Source organism: Anticarsia gemmatalis, chromosome 20 (assembly GCF_050436995.1).
Source record: "Anticarsia gemmatalis isolate Benzon Research Colony breed Stoneville strain chromosome 20, ilAntGemm2 primary, whole genome shotgun sequence".
In the NCBI taxonomy this organism is placed as follows: Eukaryota; Metazoa; Arthropoda; class Insecta; order Lepidoptera; family Erebidae; genus Anticarsia; species Anticarsia gemmatalis.
The window spans coordinates 5,750,571-5,771,348 of NC_134764.1; the positions used below are offsets into that span (position 1 = coordinate 5,750,571).

At 33.1% G+C, this 20,778-nt stretch overlaps 1 protein-coding gene across 3 annotated transcripts in view; it reads left to right on the top strand.

Moving 5' to 3' along the window:
- LOC142981926 (uncharacterized) overlaps positions 1-20,778 on the top strand; it is a 185,186-nt gene that overhangs the window by 55,499 nt on the left and 108,909 nt on the right. The gene's annotated exons all lie outside the window — the stretch shown is intronic.

Genomic DNA, 20,778 nt, shown 5'->3' on the forward strand with positions numbered 1-20,778 from the left:
TTTTTCTTTATTAAACACAGTTTACTTTAGCTTGAAATACCTCCCTTCTTCTCGTATATCGTAGTTCATAGGAAGACTATGTTATATCTATCTAACAACCCGGAATAAGCTGTAAAAGGTAGCTAGCTAGGCAATTTTTTACTTACACCTATGTTTTTTTCATTTGAAAAGAATTGACAGTCCACGTTGATAGTTTTGTCCTGTAGATAGGATATAAAAGTATGTGCGCAAAGTATTTATTACACGCTTCAGTTTATAAAACCTCTCCTCCCACTGTCAGTTTCGATTTTATTCTTTAAGAAACGGAACCAGTAACTAAAAAGAATATGTAATGAAGAAGACATAATGTCCGTTGAACACCACAAAGCATATGAAAAGTCTTTATCAATGTTGGAAACCACAGAATTTGTACTTGCATCTAAAAATAGTTAAAGTAGGCAACGATGACATTCATTGAACAGTTATTCCATGGCAATTACAACAACAATTAATAATAAAACGCCGTTGTTATTATCGATTAGCTCCGAGATGATTTAACTTTAGCTTCTAGTAATTAGCTGTTTTTTAGCATTATTAATCTTTCGATTGGGGTCAAGTTGCTAGCACAGATCTTTTTTGCACTTTCTGTTAATTATAGAGTGAAGAAAATGCTTGTTAAGGTGGTTAGATAAGTCTTGATAATAGTTACTAATGCGAATATAATGTCATTTTAAAACTGTGTTTATAAAACAAAGTCGCTTTCCGCTGTTTCTCCCTACGTATGCATAGAGCTTTAAAACTGCCCGAGGGATTTTGTTGCAGTTTTTTTTACAGATAGAGTAATTCAAGAGAAAGATTCATTTATAAAAATTGTAAAGGTTTTTCTGCTGGCCGCGACGGGTCGCTAGTATTTTTCTAAAGTGACGTAGTTAGTGATTAATTATAGGAACAATGTTTAGGAATTGGAATCCGTAGTTAAATATTTAAGAATACTGGTAGAAATTACTTACCACCAATATACCTTCACCGAAAGTGTGTAGTCCCTGTAGTTAGTAGGGTAAGTGACTACTGAACATGATGACCAGTTTCTAAGTTTGGTCGTGTATACTTATTTGGCATGTTGTTGCAAACCGTCGATCATTCTATTCCATGCTTTCTATTACTCCACTGTTACTTCAAATTGGTTTACGATTTCTAACCCATCTCATACTTGCCTTGAACTTTGGCTGACTCAGTAATCAAACATTATACCTTCCATAATGAGACCATTATAAGTCAAATAGTTATCTGATCAAACTTTAGCATTACATAACTTTAAATTTTTTTATGTACTAGTTAAGTGACGATTACGAAATAATTTGTACCTCTCCAGGAACACAAAAGGAATCATCGATTGAATCAGAAATTATGATTTTATAACAGAACTATCTGACCCGCGCAACTTCGCTTGCGTCACATAGGAGAGAATAGGTCAACAATTTTCCCGTTTTTGTTACATTTTTTACTGGTATTCTGCTCTTATTGGTCGTAGCCTGATGATATATAGCCTAAAGCCTTCCTCAATAAATGGGTTATCTAACACTGAAAGATTTTTTTCAAATCGGACCCGTGGTTCCTGTGATTAGTGCGTTCAAACAAACTATCAAACAAACTCTTCAGATTTATAATATTAGTAAAGATTTATCATCACAATTGCAAAAAGAAAACGTTTTATAGAGAAGGTATGAAATTGGAATCAGATATTCAATACAATGGGAAACCGGTCGGTTGCGGTTCAGCGATTCTGCGACCATTCATGAGAACCACCTCGGTGACTGTTTTGTTACGTTTAGTCATTCAATTCAAAGCATTACACGAACTGGCCGAACAACGTACAAAGCGGAATGATACATTTTAAAACCCTTGTCATGTGCTAAAGTTTGAGTATATGTAGGTAGATTATTTGTTCTGAATACGTTTTAGATTTGTTTATTTTAGGTTCTACCTTCATTGCTAGTTTTCCGTACGATATAGTATGTAGTAGTAATGTATCATTCGCCGTACGATATTCGAATAGGACGCTACTGTTTCATTTCTCTCCGCGAAAACAAATCCAAAAAGTGGTTAAAAATTACATTTCCCGTAGTACATTTACATATGCAGAAAGCCTATCACCCGAAGAAGATTCTGTGAAAGTTTTATAAAGAAATTTCAAGGATTTAAAGAGATATTAGCAAAAACATTTCTAAAATTCTAAAACTCAAACCGTTATCCCTGACCTACGACAACCCGCGCATCGCCCGCTGCTCGAGTCTTGTTAGTCGGTGACGGCTCGGAACACCTGTGATTGGTCAACCCGTGGCGAGTCTGTGTGCGTGTGTGTGTGCCTGAGTGAATCACTACGCTTCGGTTCCGGCCAGAGCAAGCAAAACTAAGAGCGCTACTTACAACTTGGAGGATCAAAGCGGTAACATGTCGCCAAATTGCAAAACTTGCGGTAAGAAGACCATTAATAATAATTATATAAAATGTTCCAAATGTGACGGCATACATGATCTCCAATGTGCAAACATCGACATTGAGTCTTTCAAAAAGTTCTCAGCGAACTCTAAATTAAACTGGGTTTGCTCAAATTGCACTCGTTCAAGTTCTATACAAGGAAAGGGTAACTACAACACACCTCTAACTAAACCGGTCTTGGAGCGAGAACACCAATCTTCCAACATAAACACTACTCGCGGCTCTAAAGTAAAATCTTCCACAAACTGTGATGTTCCGCTTGATGAGTTAGTCCAGGAGATACGCGAACTTAGACAAGAACTCAAGGAATTAAAACAGAAAAATAACGAATTCTGCTTAATCAGACAAGATGTCCAAGCGTTAAAGGAACAACTAGCCAATGTTACACCTTCCATATCCCAGCACTTCGTCGATCTCCAAAAAATCATCGAGGATAAGGATAATGAAATAAAACACCTTAAAATGTCTGTGTCTCAATTGCAATCAACCGTCGGCGCCTTAGAACTAAACGCGATGAAGAACGAAGTTGAGATTTTGGGTATACCGGAAACAAACAATGAAAACCTTACTCACGTCCTGTTAACTATCTCGCAAAAAATTGGGGTAACATTAAATGATGCAGATATCGATACTATTAGTAGAACAGGCCCTAAACAACAACAAAATGCTACTAGATCTCGCCCCATCGTCGCTAAACTGACCAGGAAAGGAAAAAGAGATGAAATACTGTCGGCAGCTAAATCTAGAAAAAACATCACATCCGAAAACATCGTTCCCGAAACCAACTCTAAGATATTCATAAACGAACGGGTTACAAAAGATAAAAGGCTGTTATTTCGTGAGGCTAGGACAAGAGCACGTAACAACGGCTTTCGATTCTGCTGGCTGCGAAACGGAACTATATTTGTCAAAAAGGAAGAAAGTAATAAAGATAGAAAGTACCCGGCTATTAGAATACTCTCTACTGAAGACTTGGATACACACATGGGACCTTTGTCAACAAACACTTAATATTTCAATAGCTTATTATTTTAATATAAGATGTTATCTATTTGATACTTTATTGATGTTAACTTATAATACTAGATTTTTATTTAATATTCGATTTAATACTACATTTTATTTTTTCTATAATACAACTCACATTATCATACACTTTATCACATATACACACTCAACATGCTCACATATACACATATTAAACTCACTCGATATCTCACAAAACTATCGCAATTCACATTATTTCCTCCAACAGTTCAAATCACTCACAATACATAAAATGAATAACATGCTGAATATTTTATTCAAATTATCATTTAATTACAAATATAAACAAACATCTAAATCGTTACCTAACTGTAGAATGGCATCTAACGTACTTACAAACTTAATCAAAAATATAATATTAATGTTTATTAATAATGATCACGGATAATATAATAGATTGCATCGATAACGCGTTCAATGTAAAATGCCATTCCATAAATCATGTAGAAGATTGTTTCCAAATTATTGATAATTTTAATTTTAAGGTATTAACTTACAATATTCGTAGCATTAATCATAATTTGGACTGTTTTTTGGTTATTCTTAAAAGGTTGAATATTAATTTTGACGTTATTATACTAACTGAGTGCTGGATAAATGAATACTCTATTATACCGCAATTGCAGGGTTTCAATGCCTTTCACACTACGAAATAGACGAAGCAAATAGCATCTTTATCTCCATACCTCATGTAGTTAATATCATAGGTGTATATAGATCGCCCTCTTTTAAAAACATCGACCCTTTCCTCAATTCTTTACACACAGTTTTAGGCAGTTCTAATTTCTCACCATGTACTACGGTATTTACTGGTGACATCAACATTAATATAATGAATACGGCGGATCCTGACTCTACATCATATCTCTGCACAATGGCGGAATTAGGTCTTCTTCCTGCCGTATCAAAGCCAACCAGGTATGGTTCTTGCTTAGATCACGTATTTATCAAGGGTGATGTAGGTATAGAAACCATTGTCTGTCCGTCCTCGATAACTGACCATGATTTAGTAATTACAGGAATTACACAAACTGTGACGAAAACTCATTTGCCAGCAAAGCATCAATTACGTTTAGATTATGATAAAATTGTAGAAGAATTAAATAATACTAGTTGGTCAAAACTAGATGATATACATGACGTTAACGAACAAGTTGAAATTTTTATGAACTCACTTAATAAAATTATAAATGCCAACTCAAATAAAATTAGATTAAGCCGTTCAAAAATTATTATTAAACCCTGGATGACGCCGGGATTGCTTAGATGTTCTAAAGTAAGAGACAAACTTCATTTAGAGGCTAGAAAGAAACCGGACGATCTGATCAAAACTATAACTTACACTAGATATAGAAACTTTTACAATACCTTGCTTCGTAAATTAAAAAATGATTACGAAAGAAATTTATTAGAGACACATAAAAAACAACCAAGAAAGCTATGGGAAACCATAAACACAATTTCACATAGAAAACCTCACAAAATATCTCCAGCATCCGATTTATTAAACTCAAATACTTCTCCGCAGACTGCTATCAATTTAAGTAATGAATTTTTTGCCTCTGTTGGTTCTAATTACGCAAATAAAATACTCTCAAAACTTAAAACTACTCCAGATAGTTTAGCGCAACAAGTAGATGTATTCAACGCACCTCTCAATTCCTTCTTCTTAGAGCCTACCGACACTAAAGAGATCAATGATATAATATTAGACCTTAAAGCTGATAGCGCTCCTGGCTTGGATGGAATCAGTAACCGTCTTATAAAAACAATAAAACACGCCATTCTGGAACCACTGACGATTATCATAAATCAAAGTCTATTGTCAGGTACCGTACCCCATAAATGGAAAACTGCAGTAATAACACCCATACATAAAGGAGGTGACACTAGTTCACCAAACAATTACAGGCCAATATCTCTTCTCTCAGTTTTCTCAAAAATTTTAGAAAGAGTTGTCAATAAACGATTAGTAAAGTACATTGAAGAAAATCGTTTACTATCTGATCACCAATTTGGATTCAGGAAAAAAAGATCAACTCAAGATGCGGTCACATCACTTACAGACGAAATCGTTGCTCATCTAGATGAGGGAAATGCATGCATAGGGATATTTCTCGATTTAGCAAAGGCCTTTGATACAGTGGCGCTTCCAATACTCTTAAAGAAGCTAGAGGCTATAGGTATTAGGGGCGTGGCCTTAGAATGGTTCAGAAGTTACTTAATTCAAAGAAAACAACATCTTAAGATCAACTCTTGGCTCAGTACAGCGATAGAAATACCGTTCGGAGTTCCTCAAGGAAGTGTGCTTGGACCGACACTATTCTTACTATACCTGAATGACCTAACCTCGCTACATTTAAACAAGGCAAAAATAGTCTGTTACGCTGATGATACGGCAGTAATATTTAATGGCAAAAACTGGGACGAGTGTTTTAAAATCGCAGAAAAAGGTATGACCAAAATTTCTAAATGGCTAAATGAGAACCTTCTAACCCTTAATGCTACAAAAACTAAATTCCTTTGCTTTCACAAAACGATCTCCTCGGCACCAACATCCTATCATGATATACCAATTCATACATGTAACATGATGTACACCACCACCTGCACTTGCAATAGAATACAAAGGACACGAACGATTAAATATCTTGGAGTCATACTAGACGATAAGCTTACCTTCGCTGAACACGTACTATCTATATCAGCAAAGGCCAGAAAACTTATATACGTCATGAAACAACTTAGAGAAGTTACTGGTAGGGACATTTTAAGACTGGTATATATTTCACTCTGCCAATCTATCCTAGTTTATTGCATCGGAGTATGGGGAGGCACCGCAACTAATCATCTTATAATACTAGAAAGAACACAAAGATCCATTATCAAAGTCATGTTAAAAAAGCCAATAAGATTTTCAACCACGGAACTATACAAAGAAGCTGAATTACTAAGTATTCGAAGACTATATATTTTAAATGCGATAGCATCTACACACAAAGATGTCATAAACTCGTCCCATTACAAAAATATGTTAAGCTCGAGAATTTTTAAGGTTACACGTGTCCAAACAAAAACTGCCTTTGCAAGACGCTTCAAAAGATTTCTATTTCCTTTTCTGTATAACAAAATAGTAAAAAGTTGTGACCTTAGGCATAACAATATAAGAGAAAGTCAGCTAAAAATAAATAAATATCTTTTAAAGTTAAATTACGATGAAACAGAGCAACTAATGAGAATAGTTAGATAGATATATTAATATGTTCCACGTCTTTACAAACCCGCACACACACAAACATACTCACACACACACACACACACACACACACACACACACACACACACACACACACACACACACACACACACACACATACACACATAAACACACACACACACACACACACACACACACACACACACACACACAAACTCACACACACACACACAAACACACACACACACACACACACACAAACATAAACTAATAAACTTGTTTTGCCAATTAATTATTTAGTTAATACATTGTTACTTTTAATTTTAATTTTTCTATTGTATTAAAACTATTTTAAATTGTAACTAAGCAATATAAGTCCTATGTTAAACTGGCTGTGAATTGATTAGCCACGATACAGGCTCTGCCTAGTGTGGCTATTACTGTTAACATGTAAATGTGTGTCATTGGATTGCAAAATAAACAATTTTTTTTTTTTTTTTTTTTTTTTTTTTTTTTTTTTTTTTTTTTTTTTTTTTCCTGTTTTATTTTAAATATTGTTGAAGGTAAAAGGGGTCTAGTATAAGTTTTGTTTTCATAAGAATAGTTATGGGGAAAATTACGTTCTATTCAGATGACTAACGACACTATCAACTCGAAGAAATGCTAGAGTAAAAAATATAACAATCGTACGAAAAACATCTTGAAGACGTTTATGGAATTGCAACTGTAATTCTATGTTTTTGTGGTTCATTTTCCAATGGCGAGGTTACAGTGAATCTTATCGTGCCTAGAGAATGGATTCAAAGATTCTATTGCGACTTCGTTTTCGCTTAATGCGTTTTTTTAATGGAGAAATTGTAAAACATTAAACTACGTACCGTTTAAATTGACTTACTGGCACAATACTGATGGATTTACAAACTATTGTATTGTATAGATATACGACTTGTAAAGGTTTCAATAATTGATTGATGTCTACTTTCTTTAATTACTACGCACTATCAATTTTCTAATTGCGTAATTTTGATGACAAACAAAATTATTGTATTTTGTACTTTCCTCGTCTTGTATTTTTGTTAAGTGTCGTCAATTATCTAAGGTGTAGCTCAGGTAATGTTGTTACTTGTATTGTTTGTTGTTGTTGATTCAGATTTGCGTATCCTGAAGATTCTAATTATGCTATACTAGTCTCATTACTTAGTGACTATTCTTTGCCACTAAGTAATAATCGAATTATGACAATAAAAATGCAAATTGACACCTCCCAAAGGCGTTTGATATTGTAAGCCATTTATTTTATAATTTTTTGACATATCCTGAAACTATACGATACCTTTATCTTATAGTTATCTTAATGATAATATTATTAAGAACAGTTAACAGAAGGAACTTAATACTTCTATGATTTGTTGAAATAAACAAGTCAAACAACATTAGGGTACTGCAAGGATACATTCTTTGCCCTATTTAAATAAATTAGAAAAATAAAGTGTTCTTGTTTCTATATGGCTAACAGTTAAAGCATTCTGAATTCTACTTTATAGTTTTATTGCCTCATATCAGGAGTAAGAAACAAATATTTTATTCTTTTTCTAGTGATGTAGCAACATTGCTTAACAACTGTGAACCGTGCTCTATTTATCTTTAATGCTTAAACAAACGAACGAATCTTAACGATGTCGAATATTACACAAACAGGTTTACAAACCACAGATAAAGTTCAACCATAACGCAAGTTACATGTTGTTTCAATAATAGGGCACTATTTAGAATATATTTTGTTTTACCTAGTTAAGGAAATATCAATAGTTTAGGCATTAAATCCTGATCTCTATACCCTAGACGGAACGTGTTGTGTTTTCTATGTTTAAAAGAATGAGGCTTGGTTTCTTTTGAGGCAAAATTTTGACAATTGTTTCATATACATTTGCTGTCACTTTATTCAGCAGATATTTTATCTGTCGCTTATTTATAACCTATGAAACTGGCACTTAGTGACATTTCATGCCTCCTACTATAAAACTTACTTGTAGAGCTTAACTTATGAAAAGTACTGTGAATACTACTTTTAATCTTGTTCATAATTTTATCACTGATAATCTCTTGAGGGCGGGACTTACGACATAATATAGCTTTATTTGTTTACGTCCAAGGATAAAAATGAATGTCTACTTTTGCTGAATTTACTTGTCCTCAATAAAAAGGCAGTCTAAGTTGTAAAGCCCATAATAATTATTGACATAAATATCGTCACGTTCCAGACCTTTATCTCGTTAGTGACAGTTTACTGTTACAGTAACCCATTTAAATTATTTACTTTCGTAATTTATTCGTTTGATAAGCGACAAATTACCTACATGTCTCATTTAAAAAATGCGATATTGAATAATTGATGCGAAGGTTTGGATGGTTTTAATTTAAGATGGATATTTGTTTTTATATCACATAAAACTCTTGAATAGATTTTGATTAAATTTAGTACTCACTTTAAAGCCTGGACGCCGGATCTCTTCACACAGACAGAAGCTCATTGTAATATAATACACGAACAATCTTATTTTAGACTAACCTTTGCAAATATGACAGTCGCGGAGTACAATTCTTTACTTTAAAGTTAGACCCAAGGAAGACAACTGAATCGTAAGAAATAGGTTTGAAAGGCACCTCAGTTCGTTAAAATTATTTACAACCCCGGAAAAGCTGCTAATGAGCCAGGAAACATATTTCCTACATTATATAACAAACATAATATTGTAGAGTACACAAACGAACGCGTAAACTTTAAACAGCGGTCAGTCAACCCGCTTCGACGTTATACGACGGCTGGTCATAAGAATTTACAAGAATAAACCTGAAATCACGGAAGACATCGACCATTTACTGTTAACATGACATAAGAAATGTCTGTAGTCCAACAACTTAGAATAAATGCTTTTGCTTTGCGGCTATCCGAGTTGCACAAAGTTCAGAATTGAAGACATTAGAGACCCGCAGATTTCTGTAGTCGAAAGTGGGTAGTCTTATACAGCTACTTTAGAAATATTCAGAACTAGCTGACCCGTGCGGCTCCGCTCGCGTGAATTTCGTACTGTTGCTTATTCGTTTGAGCACGCGAATTGCGAAGCACTCGATACACCTACACATAAAAATGTTAACAACTCTTTTGTCATCTAATGGTTATTTACGAAAGGGACCCGAAAGGCACACAATGTGACACAGGCTCAGGCAGGCCTGATTTCCTGTGGTTACCTTCTTTTCCGCTCTCGTCTGTATCCGTAGCAGTTTACAGTGTAAAATATAATACCTTATAATAGACTGACCATTGCTTACCCGTCTGGATTCAGAATATTATTATAGGTCCTATCTGCGCCGGAGCTCTTCAGACGCGTAATAATGTATACTTGCGATGATACGTCCGAAACCGCGTAACCCGTAATTATTTTTTATACTTATATCATCCGTTGTTTATTTTTTAAAACTTACCACATAGTCTGTTTCATAGCTATCCAATTTATTTCCTTAATGCAACCAATTAATTTGGTTATTAAATATTTATTATGTGATTCAAACAACAACGCCATCTGTCAGTTGCGGCGAACAACGACAACAAACGAAATTACTCGATTTGCCATCTAGGATATCCCGATCGCACCGGACCCACGTAAACCAACATTTTTGTTTAATATATCATACAACATTTATGTTTAAAAATCTTATAAATGTATAGCATGTTTCAAAGGTATTTTTTTACAATAAAGCCATCAAAATAAATTAATTAGAAAAAACATGCTTTGTTGCGGTTTATAACGCCATCTATTGGTTGGTGCGAACAACAGGTATCGATACGGCAGGCGCCGCGTTTACTATGCGAATGTTGTGAAATGGATTGTAACGCCATCTATGGTCTCTATAGGGAAACGCAGGTTCAAACGATTTCTACGTATTTTTTTCAATTTTCTAAAAATCTTTGAAATTTTATGCTATAAAAAGTATCCTAAAAATTGCTCCACTGCTTATTCTATGCATATACCAAATTTCAGTGCATTCTATCCGGTAGTTTTTACGTGATAGCGACACATACAGACGGAGGACAGACAGACAGACAGACAGACAGACAGACAGAAAAGAAAATTATAAATTGCAGATTCGGTATCAGTATCCGTTACTAAACATCCCCCATTGGTTTTTTTTTTAATATATTCAATGTACAGAATTGACCTCTCTACAGATTTATTATAAGTATAGATTATCATCTTTCGTTCCTGAGTGACTGACCGATTAACTGATGGACAACGCACAAACTATCAGTAGTTTGTGCGTTGTACGCTCAGGGGTAGAAAGTTGACATTTTGGTAAGAAGATTCCTAAGGAGGTGTAGAGAAGCAAGCACTATGAGAGGATTTTTCCCCCTCGTAATGGGTAAAAAGGGGAATATAAAATTATATGAAAGATTAGCAATAAAAATGTTGTAAAAACAGAAAAACTCAAGTCCATACAGACAAAGTCACAAGTGGCCGCTATTTTATTACAATCCATATAAATCGTGCATAGGCTCTCTACTAAGTTGTGTGACTATAATATTGTTATTTATTCGTAAAAGTAATTCATTTTAACGCGGCCATATTGTCTAAAACACTAGCTTTCGACTGTTTCTTTTGGCTAATGGAGTTTACAATGAGCGTGGAGAATCTTGATCACCGACTTTCAGATCGTACTCTGAACTTTTTGTTTTATGTAACTGTTGTTTGTGTGATTGATTCGTAGAGCTATAGTATGGATATGTGAGAGCCTGCTATAACTCACAGCTAAACCGCAGAAAGGATTTTGATAAAATTTCGTATGGCATGGATAAAGACCCAATATCAACCATGAGCATTTATTTTTATTATTATCACGGACAGACGCAGCAAGAGTGGATTTTTAAAATATATAAATACTATATCAACCTCTGAAATAGGGCTTAAAATTTACGTCAACTTATTAAATCAAAAGCTTCAACAGATATTGAAATAAGTGTAAGTGTGATTGTATTATTATGCCATCATTTTTTCCTCACATGAAAACAAATTTGTTTTCGGCGCAATGCCAGAGATAATCTTTCATTAATTTGTACATATTTACTTTTATGTTAAAATTAACTAATTCTAAATTTAGCATAATTTTAAGGATGGTCTATATTTAGTTCTGTTTCATTGTCACCTCTTTTTACCCGACTGCACGTAAACGTAGGAGTATGTGTTTATTATATTTTCCATATTTTCAATCACTTCAAATCTTAAGTTAGCGCTTGATCGCAGCAATGCATCATACTCAAGTAGATGTTATTTAATTTAACATGTAATAAATAACAACAATTTATTATCTTGTTATTTCTTTGGTTTATATTTCATTGTTCGTTAACTCCTGCAATTTGATTTACGTGCATATTTTCATTGTTCCCGTGGGAATTTTGAAAATATTTTTTAATTATTTCCTCTAATCTAGCAAGTGTATTTACTATGATATTTTTACCTCGACAAGGTTAGAAAAATCGAGTTATTTAATATGTGTGTATTTAATTAACACAAACGTTAGTCAAAGAGCTGTAACATACTCGTAGATTTATGGGGAAATTTTCAAAGTCGACTAACTAGCCATTGTATATAATATTTTATATAAATACATACAACTTACTGCTGATTAAACAACGTACTAGGTATTTAACATAATATTATTATGTTTCATTATTATTCTTAAAATAGGCATACACATAACGGTTTAGTTCTATATTTTAAAACATCTAGATTGACGTAGCTTATTTTAAGTAGAAATATCTAATGATTATTGGGAAGTAGCTTATTATGCCCGCGGTTCTGTCCGCTTTTTTGTTGAAAATAGGAACCTGTTAACCACGTGTAATTAAGAATCGTCTTGCTAAACTTTATCAAAATCGGTCCAGTAATTTAGTCATGAAAGCGCACCAGAGAGATAGACTTACACATAAAATACGTGTAGGCATTTAAGCCTATTGTATACACACATACCGACCATGTGATAATACTAGGTTACTATTGAAAGTCAATCAATAAAGTGTATAATATATATAATTATCAGTTTATTAGTAATGATGACATTAAATACTTTGACTCAGTATGTTAAGATAGAACACGCATGTTGCGTGTTATTCTAAGTTTTGATAAAGAAATCATAATTCTGTGATCGGAGCATTATTTGATGTCGTTATTTATTAGGCAAGATATCAAACGATACTAGAAAATATTTGAACACTTTTACTAATTAACATTCAACGATAAATACGTTTTCAAAGTCATCAGTTCAAAAGGGCGATTGACCATAGCGCCTCTACCGGATTTTAAAGGAACTATTTTTTTAAGTTATATCTAACTGTCAGTACAAATGATGTAATTTATGTTTGGGTGATCGATAAAATCGCTAATCGAAAAAAACCCTTAAGTAAATAAAATAAATATAAGAGGCGCCCATAGCCAGTTGCGCTCACCGGTCGGTAAACGATCTGTGGGTTAAGCAACCATTGGCGCGGTCTTTCCATAGATGGGTGACCGCATAGTGGTATTTGAACTGGGCGTCTCCGTGCTACGGAGGGCACGTTAAAAGTCGGTCCCGGCTGTTGTAAATAATAAACTATCAGTACAGTCAATATTATAGTACCTACTGAGTGTAAAACAGCGCTACATAATTGGAATACTTTTGCTATACATCAGTGATTAATGTTTACAATTGTAGGTTTTTACCATAAATTGATAAATTTATTTTTAAACCCGCATTTATCCTCAACAAAATAATAGAAAACCGCAAGCTAACCATAAACAAACGCTCTGTCAAACCAATGCGACAGCATCCGTATTCTGATTTACATGTCACTGGTTACTGTTGAACAAAACTGAACCTTACGTAGTATTTCTAAGGTCTTTTTTCCAGTGGTGTTGTTAGATGATAGCAGGAAATGTAGGGGAGACACAGGATGGTGTCAATTGAGTGAGTGCCCTTGCTGGAAGATCATCCTGTACATGATTGTTGACGGTTCATTGGAGCTGCTGACCGTGACTGACGTACGTCAATTGGATACTTCTATAGATGACCATGTGTATTGTTCGTGACATAGTTTCTAGATATAAGATCCAAATAAAATATAATTTTACCTGCGTCTAGGCCAATTTTTCTATTCTTTGGTACAGGAATAACGCGAACATTTATTTTATCTGACTGGAAAACAATCCTGTGTGAAGCTTAACTAATTATACATTTAAACCTTTGATAAGAATTGCTATATCTATTGCTGAAAATCCTTTCAGGAAGTATTGTGATTATAGTGAACAGACAAACAGACGGACGAAGGGACTTTATAATATGAAGTGATTCTGAAATCCATGTTATCTGAGGACGGAGATGTCGGCCTTTAATTAATTTAAAGAGCAGACTTTAGTCAATACGAATTATTGCCTGATAGGTCAAATTCAATTACCTTCAGTCATTCATCAACTCATGATTGAGGTTCATTGTTAAAAGTTTGACAGTCTGACGGATTGTTTTAGACAGTTCTGTCACTTATCATACGAAATTGGTAGATTATCCGATGCATTAAGTAACAGCAGCCATGTGGCATGAAAACAATGGTCAGTATACCAATTGATAAGCTAATCGACTTATCCAAAAGTAAAACTGTAAAACCACCAAGCCAAATAAACACCAGCCTAAAAAGCATAAAATGTTTACAAGGTCTTATAGTTAATACGAAAAGTTTTGAAATATAAATTAACCAATTACTGTCCTGCTGCTGGGTAAGGGTTTTCTCCCGAGATGAGAGAAGTACAGCCTCCCTCATGCTTTTCATTTCAAAAATTGTGACTTGGCCCTGACTCCATCGTGCTGACAGTAGGTCTTATCGAAAATGAAAAACAAAACCGCAAAATACATTCGACTGGCTTTAGCAATTGCATTATTAAAACAAGTTTAATAAATTGAATCATTATTTTGGTCGCCACAATAATGAGGTTACCTGTTTCGCGGTTGACAATTAATAACATTTCACAATATACTTGCACAAATTTGTCAGAACTGAGAATTTACCCACGTATTGTTTATTTTGAGGACAGTGCACTTGCTACGTCGTGTTGCCGGGTGAATGTGAATACATAGCTGTTTATGTATTGACTTTATATATAACAGTATATAGACGGACTTAATGCCTTAGGCATTTTCTGACAGTCTAATTTTCATAAGATTTAGGCATAGTGATATTAAAGACCAGAAATGATTGACCAGATGCATGAATGACTAGACGTTCAAACGGGCTAAACCACGCAATTCAACTAGATTATGACACTTATATGTTTAACGTTCAAAATATTTTACTTAATATCCCCGTTTTTCTCTTTTAAATACCTACATTAATCCGGGATATTGTAATTATTCCATTGTAATTTGATTGCAATCATAAAATAATTAAGCAATGCTTCCTTTATATTATACTCCTATTATCGAAATCTTAATAATACAAACAAACTTATGAGTAATACAAGAGTATCAATATATGTATCAATACAGGATGAATCATGAAATATTAATGTAATACAATTACATTATATTCTGCAAACATTTTATTATTTTCCTCTTGTTTTGTGATAATCTATTTTATATCAATATTGTGATAACAGCCTCACCGCTACTATCGATTTACAAAACGCATTAATTATTATTTTTCCTTAATATGTGTAGTTAATTGAGGATCAAGATACATACTGTAGAGTTATTGACTATAAAAAAAATATTATAAATGTCACTTAATAAGGGAACCTACGTAATATATGTATATCTATATAGGTATTTATATTTTAAAACTAGTTGCTTCGTACGGCTTCGCTCGGTTACATACTGTCATCCTCTGTCTCTCAAACTATCAATATGAATCTCATCGAAATCTATTCAGCTGTTTAGTCGCGAAACCGTGACAGACATGCATTTATAATATTAGTATGGGTTGTTTGATAGATCTCTAATCTGTGCTTTTAGTTTAAAATATTCGTAATGTAGGTAAATGGCAATAAAATTGTTATGGTAACCAAATTGCCACAATCGATGGCCTTGATTGAAACCCAAGGTGAAGGTGGAAAGCAAATTACCATTGCAATTTGTACTATACTAACTAAATGACTACTAACTAATGGACTTCCCCGTTTGCTTGTATAAACTTTGAACTCAAAAATGTTGGGTTTGTAACGCAAAACATTGTGTAATAGGGGACTTTACAAACACAAATAATATGGGGAGGTATTCAAACAGTTATTTTAATTACATACTACGTGTATATTTGTTTTCTTTGTCTGTGAAACACTTCGAATAGATTTAAAAGGCTCAGGTTTTCTGACCAGAGATCCATTTTGGATAAGTCTTCAAGGGCAAGAGTATCTTGCTTTACCTACTAACAGGGCAAAGAGTCTATTATTGGAAACCTAATTTTCTTCAAATTATTCCACAAACATCAAATTACTTGTATTTTGGCGTCCTCGAAACACATAGATTATTGAAATTTGAATATTTTCGATTTCATTTTTTAAGTTATAATATCATTAATCTACGAGGCTGAATTAGAACCTTCAAGCGCAATCTTAAGAAAAATGCATGTACGCTATAACTCCCCCATAACAATAGTCTCAAATAGGCTTTAACCAGCACTTAACCCAGGCTTAGTTTTTTATCACGTTGGGAACAAAACTGTAGCACAAAGTTTTTTATTCGTGAGACTGATCGAGTGTGGTATCATTGGAAAGTGCACATAATCGTATTATGCAGATATTCATGTTGCCGTCGAGTGAAATGTGGAAGAGACGGATTCTTTCACGTTTTACTATTAATAGCGGAATTTGTTCCTGTAGTCTATGAAAATGTGTTTAACTACGATATATTAGCTTAAACAGTATTTTGACTGATCGAGCTGCATCTTAGCTTGATGTTGTTAGGCATCGCTCCCTTCGTTTCACAAAAAGATGGAGAAAATCTTTATCAGTTTTACTTTCTTCTTCTTTAAAAGTTTTATTACGTAGAGAAATAGTAGTATTGGTCCTTATGAATGGTAAAAATCACGGCAGGGAATGTTTTTGGTCTCTGTTTGTACACAGATATATATGTGAATATAGTTTCCTAGTCTCATATCAATGTGTTATGTAGAATTCTTGGTGACAGTTTCCACTGCCTTTTTTAGCCCAAGTAGTAAAATCTAATTAAAATTTTTATACCGCTACTACTTTGTCTCAATTTTGATAATTTTCGTATAGTTACTTTTAGTATAGTTAATTTTAGTATAGTTAAGGATTTTTTTATTGATATAAAATGTAAATAAAACATAAACAAAATATTGTTAATTAATGTTTAAAATAAATTGTATTTAATAGCAACCGTATATGTTTATAACAAAATATGAAACACAGTTTTATCAACAAATATTGCCAGTTTCAACCACAAAGCGATTTCAACGTACAAGGTTAGTGCAATCTGATATCATGTTGATTACAATTGAAACAATACTCGTTTCATGATAGTTTATTATCACTTCCCACTACTAAAACGTTTAGGAAACTTTAGATTTCTGTACATTTTGATATTTACCGCTCTTTTTTAGTAGTGTTAGATTGGTTATTTCTTTCGATATCGTCTTTTGTCGTAGTTGTTGAAATCAATCGACCACTTATTCGGCTTAAAAACTATTTTTTATTGCTGGCAGCAAGGATCGACTTAAAACCAAAGTGCGATATTTTGTAGGTATGCTTATAAGTACAGCCCTTATTTGGACAAATTTTCGAATACATACTTTAAGGCCTGGAATACCACATAGAATGATTTAATATCTAAGAAAGGACGAAACAAGAATTGACTTTCAACAATAACTTTGTAACGTCGCATATATTTTTCAATATGCATGTACTGATTCATAGTTAACGGTCTACTATGTCCAATGTTGCATAAAGAACATTAAGATTATTCATTAGAGATCTGCAAAGATATTACATAACTGGACATAACGGGTGTAACGTGCGTGTGTGTAATAAAATGTACACCTGCGTGATAAATACTATGATAAAACTATTTCCTTATTTATGTACAAGATACTATTAAGAGAAATTGATCTAAAGCATTGTGTGAAGGGAAAATTTATCGACAAAATCAAAATAAAAAAAAAACAAAAATATTTTTTTTATTTAAAATACGCTTTTTTTATTTAATTTCGATGTATCCAATCATAGTTTATATTAATAAACCCTTTCAATGATTTAAGCCACAGTTTATTAAAATGTCCACTGCTAATATGTTTGTCCTACATACGTGTCCCAGAAAATATTCGGGTCCTAAAGGCATTGAAATAAATATTTAACTGTTCTAGGTATTCTTTCAAGTTAGTAGTTAACTACTTAGCATAACAGCATATAGCAAACTCGAGGACTGCAAAAATAGAACTAGGTTTAAAATAAAGTTTTTACGCCAGAGTAGAAGTCTTTGAACCGTAAGAGATAATGATAATAAAGATAATTATGACTTATATGATATACAAAAGATTATACGTATTTATACAATATTAACATAAGGAAGTATAAAAGCCATTTCAAATAGTTATGATAAAAGAAAATACAAGTATGGATCTTGCAATGAGCTGTTGGCAGTGAAGTTTGTCTTTGTTCTAATTAGTGCAATAGGTTTTAATTAAATTATATCACTAGCTACTATAGGCAGCTGCTCGCTGTACGTGATAAGAGTTTATTGTGGTAACACTTCGTATATTCTGCGAATTTTTGCATACTGTTAATGTATATTTATTTCTAACATTTTTTTAGCGTATAGATCAATAATAAGATTTGAAATTATAAATAGCACAGTATAAAAATGTAGGTTATTGTCAAAATTCTAGTACATACATTAAAATATACTTAGTACTGCGATTATTTTGGATCAAGGGGATAAAGTGGTCAAAAGTTTCTTAGACTATTAGGAGCAACGGACTAGGTTTTGACTGTCGCATAACATAATAAAACACTAATAAAATAAATCCCCTCAGTTATTAAATATCTGCCATTTAAAGTAGGTAGGTTTATCTATAGTAAGATAAATTGATTTATTTTTGCATTCATGAATCTGAAATTTAAATATGTTGATCTGTTTTCATAAACCAGATTGATGTTTGACCTTCATGATATTTTCGAATGTTGTGCAACGTGTTTTTATACAACATCAGGAATAAATATGTCGCAGGCATTGATTTAATGCAGAGCTTTCGGTAAAACACTAGACGGTAACATTTTAACTGCATAGTTTTGTGATTTCGAGGCTTATGTTGTCACTAAGTTCATTGCTAAATAGAAAAGTATTATGATTCGATGTTATGAAGCACAAAATAAATAGCAACAAGTTCTTGCTATAATGTAAATAAACCACAGAAGTAATTGATTAGGAGATTAAAACAAGCAGTTAATTTTCACAAAAGGTCAAGGAAATTATTGTGATGTGTCTACTGGCCGTGGACGCATAATAACTCCAAGTCATTTAGCCAAAACTATATTTTCACCTATCGACCTGCAGCATACATACATATCGTATAACTGTACTAAATGCGGATTATATTATATGAAGAGAAACGGCGATTGCAATAAAATCGTTTTAATGGCTACTAAAATACGTCTGGTGATCTCGTACATGTTTCCACGTGACCTTTGCGCGTGCGCAGATCTGATGAGTTTATTATGCCTTTACGTGGTCCGCCATTTTGGATATTAGTGATTTAGAGATATTTCAGTAGTCCTTGAATTATATTTGGAATATTTTAAGTAAATTTAGTTGGTTATTTGTTTGACGGTATTTAAACGATGAGTTTTATACGTGTTATTGTTTTAATCCCATAGATTTTATAGAATTATATAACGATCAATATTATTTTGAGCCAATTACAAATGTAGACTAAGTATGAAGTAGATAAATAATTAACTGCAAATTTTAAAACATAAAATTAAGAGTTATAGTTCTGTTTTTTTATAACAAATGCTATATAAATAGTTATAACTCAAATAATATTTACAATTCGCCGTTTGAGGCTGCATTTTCTACAAAAAAATCGAAAAAAAATCGACCGAAAAACTATCTAATAATATAAATGCATCCCTAGTTACGATAGTCTATTTACGATTGCGCAAACTACGCACTCTACCGTTATATATCTTGGCATTTAGTGGTTATATGCTGTAACTGACGCACATAGTCTGGTGATAACATCAGCAATCCCATCATATCCTGTCCTGTGTATTGCTGATACAAATAGTGTTGTGAAAAACCGGATACATCGCAAGATTTACGATCGCATTTGTTAATTGGGTCGTTCTAAGTTATGAGGTAATTTCAATGTCAATGATTTTTTTTATATTTTTAATTGATAATTTATTTAAAATAAAGCTGTGAGATTATCAAAGTCAGTATCTTCTGTAAGGTCACTAAAATTCACCGATGAAATGTTTTTAATTTAGTCACAAAAGCGCTTTAAATATGAAAAATTTATCTCCCCTGGTCTGTCCTTTAACCGATCATGTTAATAAATTAGTATTTTTAACTATCTTTAAATTATTAAATAAATTAAATTGTGTATTGTTTAAAAACTAGACAAACTAAATTAAAGCAATGAAAAAAATAAAAAAGGTAACATTTAGATATTCATAAAATGTTTAATATTGAAATTTGTCCCTCGTATATAGCATCTCTTCCCCTGGCGTTTTGTTTTCATTAAAAACTCACGACTTTTAATTTCGCGGCGTAAATTCTGACCTTGAGCACAAAGTTACTAACGTGAAGTTGACAGCAAGCCATCGGCGCGAATGCGCCCGCCATATGGTTCGCTATTACACAGACGCCACTTGGTGAAAACTGTCGTGGTTCAGTGAGTGTGTTCTTTCCCCTGGTAAGATTTTATTCTTTATTATAAGCATAAATATTTTACTTTCTTCCTAGAATTACTGTAATGTATGCAAAGAATCGTAATCTTCCCG